The following is an 8,170-nucleotide window of genomic DNA, read 5'->3' as shown; positions in this document are numbered from 1 at the left end:
CCGATTAAACCTTCTGAAACTTGACATCAAGGTCATTACATCATATTCCAAATCAGTCACTGGGATAACTCATCACTAATTTGAGATGAACGTGCCAATCTGGATTTCGAGAAATTTCTCTTCCTTAACAGCAACATATCTGTTGGTAACACCTACAGTGTCCGTATGTTACAACTGATTAGATACCCAAACGGCTTAGTCCTGATAACATGTATTGCACGACGAATTACTGACGGGCAATGTACCATATTCCAAAAACACACAATGTAATGAAGAGTATGAGCACCATCAGAATTCCATCGGAATGTTTCCTTTAGTGATGCACGGCATTTCCCAACTTGTAAGAGTTCCATAAACTTTGAACACGTCACATTACATGGATTAGATAAAGGTGATATAATCTTCTAGTCTCTTGAGGACGTCGAGAAAATTACGACCTGAGGGTAACAGGCTGGATTGTTTGGCAGCTTAGACATTCAAGGATATCACCCAAGGGTTAGACGATACCACCCAGAGGGTTAGACGATATTACCCAAGGGTCAGACGATATCACCCAGAGGGTTAGACGATATCACCCAAGGGTTAGACGATATCACCCAAGGGTTAGACAATATCACCCAAGGGTTAGACGATATCACCCAAGGGTTAGACGATATCACCCAGAGGGTTAGACGATATCACCCAAGGGTTCGACGATATCACCCAAGGGTTAGACAATATCACCCAAGGGTTAGATGATATCACACAGAGGGTTAGACGATATCACCCAGAGGGTTAGACGATATCACCCAGAGGGTTAGACGATATCACCCGAGGTTAGACGATATCACCCCGAGGGTTAGACGATATCACCCAAGGGTTAGACAATATCACCCAAGGGTTAGATGATATCACCCAGAGGGTTAGACGATATCACCCAAGGGTTAGACGATATCACCCGAGGGTTAGACGATATCACCCAGAGGGTTAGACGATATTACCCAGAGGGTTAGAAGATGTCACCCAAGGGTTAGACGATATCACCCAAGGGTAAGACGATATCACCCCGAGGGTTAGACGATATCACCCCGAGGGTTAGACGATATCACCCAAGGGTTAGACGATATCACCCAGAGGGTTAGACGATATTACCCAGAGGGTTAGACGATATCACCCAAGGGTTAGACGATATCACCCAAGGGTTAGACGATATCACCCAGAGGGTTAGACGATATTACCCAGAGGGTTAGACGATATCACCCAAGGGTTAGACGATATCACCCAAGGGTTAGACGATATCACCCAGAGGGTTAGACGATATTACCCAGAGGGTTAGACGATATCACCCAAGGGTTAGACGATATCACCCAAGGGTTAGACGATATCACCCCGAGGGTTAGACGATATCACCCAAGGGTTAGACGATATCACCCCGAGGGTTAGACGATATCACCCAAGGGTTAGACGATATCACTCAGAGGGTTAGACGATATCACCCAAGGGTTAGACGATATCACCCAAGGGTTAGACGATATCACCCAGAGGGTTAGACGATATCACCCAAGGGTTAGACGATATCACCCAAGGGTTAGACGATATCACCCGAGGGTTAGACGATATCACCCCGAGGGTTAGACGATATCACCCAAGGGTTAGACGATATCACCCAGAGGGTTAGACGATATCACCCAGAGGGTTAGACGATATCACCCAAGGGTTAGACGATATCACCCAAGGGTTAGACGATATCACCCCGAGGGTTAGACGATATCACCCAAGGGTTAGACGATATCACCCCGAGGGTTAGACGATATCACCCAAGGGTTAGACGATATCACCCAGAGGGTTAGACGATATCACCCAAGGGTTAGACGATATCACCCAAGGGTTAGACGATATCACCCAAGGGTTAGACGATATCACCTAAGGGTTAGACGATATCACCCAAGGGTTAGACGATATCACCCGAGGGTTAGACGATATCACCCAGAGGGTTAGACGATATCACCCGAGAGTTTTTTTCTGTCACGCCCTCGTGTTAGAGCTACACTTTATCATCCCGAGGGTTAGACGATATCACCTCGAGGGTTACAAGATATCACCCCGAGGTTACAAGATATCACCCCGAGGGTGACACGATATCACCCTGAGAGCTACACTTTATCATCCCGAGGGTTAGACGATATCACCTCGAGGGTTACACGATATCACCCCGGAGGTTACACGATATCACAACGAGGGTTACACGATATCACCCCGGGGGTTACACGATATCACACCGAGGTTACACGATATCACCCCGAGGTTACACGATATCACCTCGAGGGTTACAAGATATCACCCCGAGGTTACACGATATCACAACGAGGGTTACACGATATCACCTCGAGGTTACACGATATCACCTCGAGGGTTACACGATATCACCCCGAGGTTACACGATATCACCTCGAGGGTTACACGATATCACCCCGAGGTTACACGATATCACCTCGAGGGTTACACGATATCACCCCGAGGTTACACGATATCACCCCGGGGGTTACACGATATCACCTCAAGGGTTACAAGATATCACCCCGAGGTTACACGATATCACAACGAGGGTTACACGATATCACCCCGGGGGTTACACGATATCACCCCGAGGTTACACGATAACACCTCGAGGGTTACACGATATCACCCCGAGGTTACACGATATCACCCCGGGGGTTACACGATATCACCTCGAGGGTTACAAGATATCACCCCGAGGTTACACGATATCACAACGAGGGTTACACGATATCACCCCGGGGGTTACACGATATCACCCCGAGGTTACACGATAACACCCCGAGGTTACACGATATCACCCCGAGGTTACAAGATATCACCCCGTGGTTACACAATATCACCCCGAAGGTTACATTTTATCACCCCGAGGGTTACACTTTATCACCCCGAGGGTTACACTTGATCACCCCGAGGGTAACACGATATCACCCCGAGGTTACACTTTATCACCCCCAGGGTTACACTTGATCACCCCGAGGTTACACTTTATCACCCCGAGGGTTACACTTGATCACCCCGAAGGTAACACGATATCACGCCGAGGTTACACGATATCACCCCGAGGGTTACACGATATCACCCCGAGGGTTAGACGATATCACCCCGAGGGTTACACTTTATCGCCCCGAGGGTTACACGATATCACCCCGAGGGTTAGACGATATCACCCCGAGGGTTAGACGATATCACAACGAGGGTTACACTTTATCACCCCGAGTGTTAGAGTTTACTCTGTCACGTCCTCATGTACGAGGATGATTTATTTTTTTGTCATTTTAATATCTTATCTACGCACCATTCAGTTGTTCGAATATTTAGAAACAAATATGGTAATGCAGTACAATGTCGACGTGACGTCGTTGAATTGCCGACGTGACGTCATTGTATTATTGCCAGCACGATTTACATCCCACATACTTGAGGAAAAGATCTATAACAGTTGAACGGGATACAAATCCGTGAATGATTGGAGAAAATACCACCAATCTATGTGCTCTTACCCTTCCGGAACGCTTGGTTTTGATTTTATTTTTGTAAATCTTTAGTTTATTTTACAATTGACATTGTCCATCGATTGTCAGCTCGACTAGATGTACATGTGCAAAATGGGTAGCTTATCCTATTGTTGCAAAATCTCTAATATCATAGTAATGAATTAGAGTGTTTAATTTTCATCTTTAAGGTAAATATTTATCCAACATTGCAAGGTACATAATGTATGCTCTTTCAATTGTCCGATGCTTAATATAAATTGAGACGTAGGGGTATACTGTGATTTAAATTTACAAAACAAACTTCCCCGAAGAAGTGTGCAAGGATTTTGGGTACAAAATGGTGATATAAAAAAGTCATTTCAAAATCGCAAAAGCAGAGATACATACAGTGTAATGTAAACAAATGGGAACATAGCATAGAAAACAACAATCACCACTGTCAGGGATATCGACAGCAATTATTCCAGAAAACGTAGAATTAAAATAATAGATTACCTTTACTGTAATATCTTGATAGCAATTAATACTGAAATGTATACATATATGTTGTTCCGAACGCAGTATTTTTAATGTTTAATGACGTTTAACGATATATTTCTGGTACAGATATAGTGCATCCTCTACACCAGACTCAGGACATGGTAATTGTTATAATAATAATGTAACGACACTACAGTTCATAAACTGGCCCTGAAATTGTAAAATAAATCAATGTTTTTCCAGTGTTTATTCAGTTCATTTTTGAAACAATTCAAATTATTAGCACACACTACACTTTCTGGTAGGCCATTCCACACATTTACAGTTCGTAGTAAAAGCTATTTTTCCTCTTCATACGTGAACACTGTTGAGGGTATATTTTCAAAGGATTTCCTTTGTTTCCAGACCGATTTGAAACATTTTCCCATCACTTCTTTCTGGATATAGCAGATGTTTACTTCGGCGACCAGTTTTGTTGCCCTTCTCTGAACACCTTCGATTTTTTCAATGTACTTGTACTGTAATGGAAACCAAATAGCGCTTGCGAAATCAAGTTCTGACTAATGATTTATAAAATAAAAAAAAATGTTTCTCTGTCCAAATCTATAAATGCTCTAAATCTAAATCGAATAGAAAAATGGTGTGATACATGGCTATTAAAACTTCAACCAGGGAAATGTGTTCATATGCATCTAGGAAAAACCACTATAAAGGATTTTACTTACCATCTTGCGGATACAACTTTAAAAAGATCGGAATCAGAAAAAGACCTAGGAGTAATATTGATAGCAATCTTGAATTTGAAAACCATATATTTTCGTGTCGTCTGCGAACAAGTACACCTCCGAATTCAGAGTGTCTGGTAGATCGTTTATTTGTTTGTTTGTTTATGTTTTACGGCCCATCGACAACTAGGGTCATTTAGGGCCAAACAATATACTAACATGTTTTATTTCTAAAGTTAAAATCAGATAAAATTTGTCATTTTTAAAAGCATCCGTTTTGTATATTTAGATCATTATGAAAAAAAAGTTGGTTAAAAATGGTAAAATATGTATATGTACGAATAGATTATGTGAACTTGGTTATATAAATAGAACGTCAAAGACAGTAACGTAAAAGACATCAAAGTCTATAAAATAGATCGATTTCTTTCAAGTAGCTAAATATTGTTTTCGAATCCACGGAACTGAAAAGGGTTTTCATATCCGGGACTCGAAAGTATTTATCACGAATGTGCTTGAAATCGGAACATTCTATTAAAAAATGCTCCACTGTGAATTGAGCATCACATGCATAACACACCGATGGATCCTCTCGTTTCAAAAGGAACGAATGAGTAGGATATGTGTGCCCGGTACGGAGCCGAGAGAGGACTATTTCCTCTCTACGATCCTTCCGACTTGGTTTTGATGTTTTAAGTTTTGGTTGTACTTTAAAAAGTTTGTTGCTCGTCTCGAGAGACCAGCGTTGCTGCCATTTACTCTGAATGGCAGAACTAATTACAGGTTTGAAATCTGTATATGGTATTTTAATATTTGTTTGTTGCGGATTTAGAGCAAGTTTTGCTTGGCGGTCAACAAGTTCGTTGCCTTTAATTCCGACATGGCTCGGAATCCAAAGTAATGTTATTTTGCATTTTTTTAAGATACAAGATATTCGTAAAACAAGGTTTTGTATGAGTATATTCTTTGGATCTCGTGATTGTAAATTCTGAAGGACAGATAGAGAGTCGATAGATCGTTTATATAGATGACAAAAAGTATAGGACCTAGTACAGACCCTTGTGGAACTCCCGATGTTACTGATCTCCATTCAGAATTATTTCCATGAATAGCGACTCGTTGTTTCCTATCTTTCAGAAAACGATGTTATATATGGACTGAATAGATTTTTTTTTTAACTTTCATTGCGGCTATGAATACCAGTAGCTAGCTACATATCCTCCGAGGCGCGCTACCGCGCGCCACGGGATATGTAGCTAGCTACTGGTATTCATAGCCGCAATGAAAATTAAAAAGTCTATTCAATTCATATATTTACATAACCTTTTTTTAAAAAAAAAATTATCGAGAAAACGAGAAATTTTATTAAAAAGAAAAATTTGTCATGTATACGACGAAACGCCAAATTATTAGAACAGGCGGGAGATCCCGCCTATTCAATTCATATATTTACATAACCTCCGCAGTTTGCAGTAGTTTATTTATTTATTTTTTGCTTGTTATTTAAAACAAAGAGACATGAAATAACATCTAATACAATAATTTGTGTTAAATTAGATTTAATTTATGTAAATAGATTACAAAGAAAACATAATGTACGGAAATGAAACGAGGACTATTTTTCAAGCGTATTGATATTTTTCTGATGTTATGTGTGGAAAATCAGCACGAGAGACAATGTTTTCATACGGTTTTCATAGTGTATTCATGGTCATATGTTTGTTGTTTTCACTTGGTATGTTCATATCAGCAAACCACATTAGGAATGTAAATATAATTGTATGATGTATTCCACATGATTTAAGTTTTTTGAACTATTCTCTTGTATAGTACAGTGTCGAACGCTTTTTTGAAAATCGATGTAAATACAATCTACCGGATTACCGTTATCCAATGCTCTGGTCCATTCATCAAGAACAATAAGAAGTTGAAGCGTAGTCAATCTACCCGATATAAACCATAGTGTTGATTACTTAAGAATGAGTTGGCTTTCATATGTTTAATAATGTGATTTCTTACGAGTGTTTCCATTTTTTGGATGCATCGGATGCATTGTAAATTATTTGTCCTTTCATCAAATCTGTGACGACTTTGGTTTTAGTACGTAGACAGTTTATTTTTATCTCTTAAGATATAAATTATTCTCTTCTTTATATATATTCAACATATATAGATCACTAAAATCAAGTACTGACCCTTCGATGTACAATATACTATTACTATTTTTATCATCTTAGGAACAACCACGAGAATATCTTGTGATTTTGAAACTAAATGCCAGAACATCATTGCAAAAATGAGAATGTGTCACGATTCAGGTAGGAATGTCCACCAGGTGTATTGGTTATGACAATAAATACTTTGGAGATGAAACGCAATGACGATGCTTTGTCCTCAGATTCTTTGAGAAAAACAATGTAAAATCTTGAGCGACACCTCTAAACAATGTCTTTAAAGCGTTAGCGGTGGCCATTTCATTTAAACTCTCTGATTAAATGGTAATCACTGAACAATCCCAAACGGTATTGATATTTAATGAGCGACAAACGGCTCGGGCGCTTGCTTGTACCTGACCACGAATAAACTGTATATTAACATGCCTTGTTAACAGCGCCCTGTATCAGGGTTTCTATTGACGAAGACATGTCCGAAATTGTCGGGATGACCACATCACACGGCCATTACGGCCTGGCGGCCTACCTCAAACAAGTCAGGACATTGGACTTGAAAGCGACCAATGGACAGTGTCCGCACCTGTCCAAACAGTCATTTATGGGGTGTTGAACATACACGTTTGACTGTCACCCGCCGTGTATCTCTAGCCGACCATGGAACAATAAACACGGTAAAACGATACATTGATGGCTTACTGGTGTGGATATGTACTAATCCCTAACACTATATCCCCATACAATAGCACAGCCCCATCTGTTTAATAGGTAGGTACAGGCCGGCGCCGTTTTACTGCTGTACATTTTATTGGTATCTTGATGAAATCCATATGCATATAAGTATGGTGTCAGTTTATAAGTACAAATACAATGTACACCGATTAAAAAAAAACAAAAAAGAAAAAAGAAAAAAAAAACAAACAAACAAACAAAAATATACAAACAACGTTAAATTATAAGAAACTAAGGAATCATCAATAGTATGAGTCAAAACACTTAAAGCCACACTCCCAAAGAAATGTACATAAATGTTTACATTTTGACTTCTTTACAGATTTCAGACTTAATATATACCTAACAAATTATCGCGAATTAAAAACTGGAGGAAACTGTGTATTTATGAAAGTATAGGGGAAATTCCCAAAAGTAATAACTTGGTCCAACGGACCGAGTTTCTATCCAAATTAGTCCCACAATGCAACGGATTGGTTATCAGTCAACAACAACAATAGCGAAACGCCGAAAACATCTGCCTGCCTAA

This window comes from Pecten maximus, chromosome 11, assembly GCF_902652985.1.
Source record: "Pecten maximus chromosome 11, xPecMax1.1, whole genome shotgun sequence".
In the NCBI taxonomy this organism is placed as follows: Eukaryota; Metazoa; Mollusca; class Bivalvia; order Pectinida; family Pectinidae; genus Pecten; species Pecten maximus.
This window is presented reverse-complemented; position numbering follows the sequence as displayed.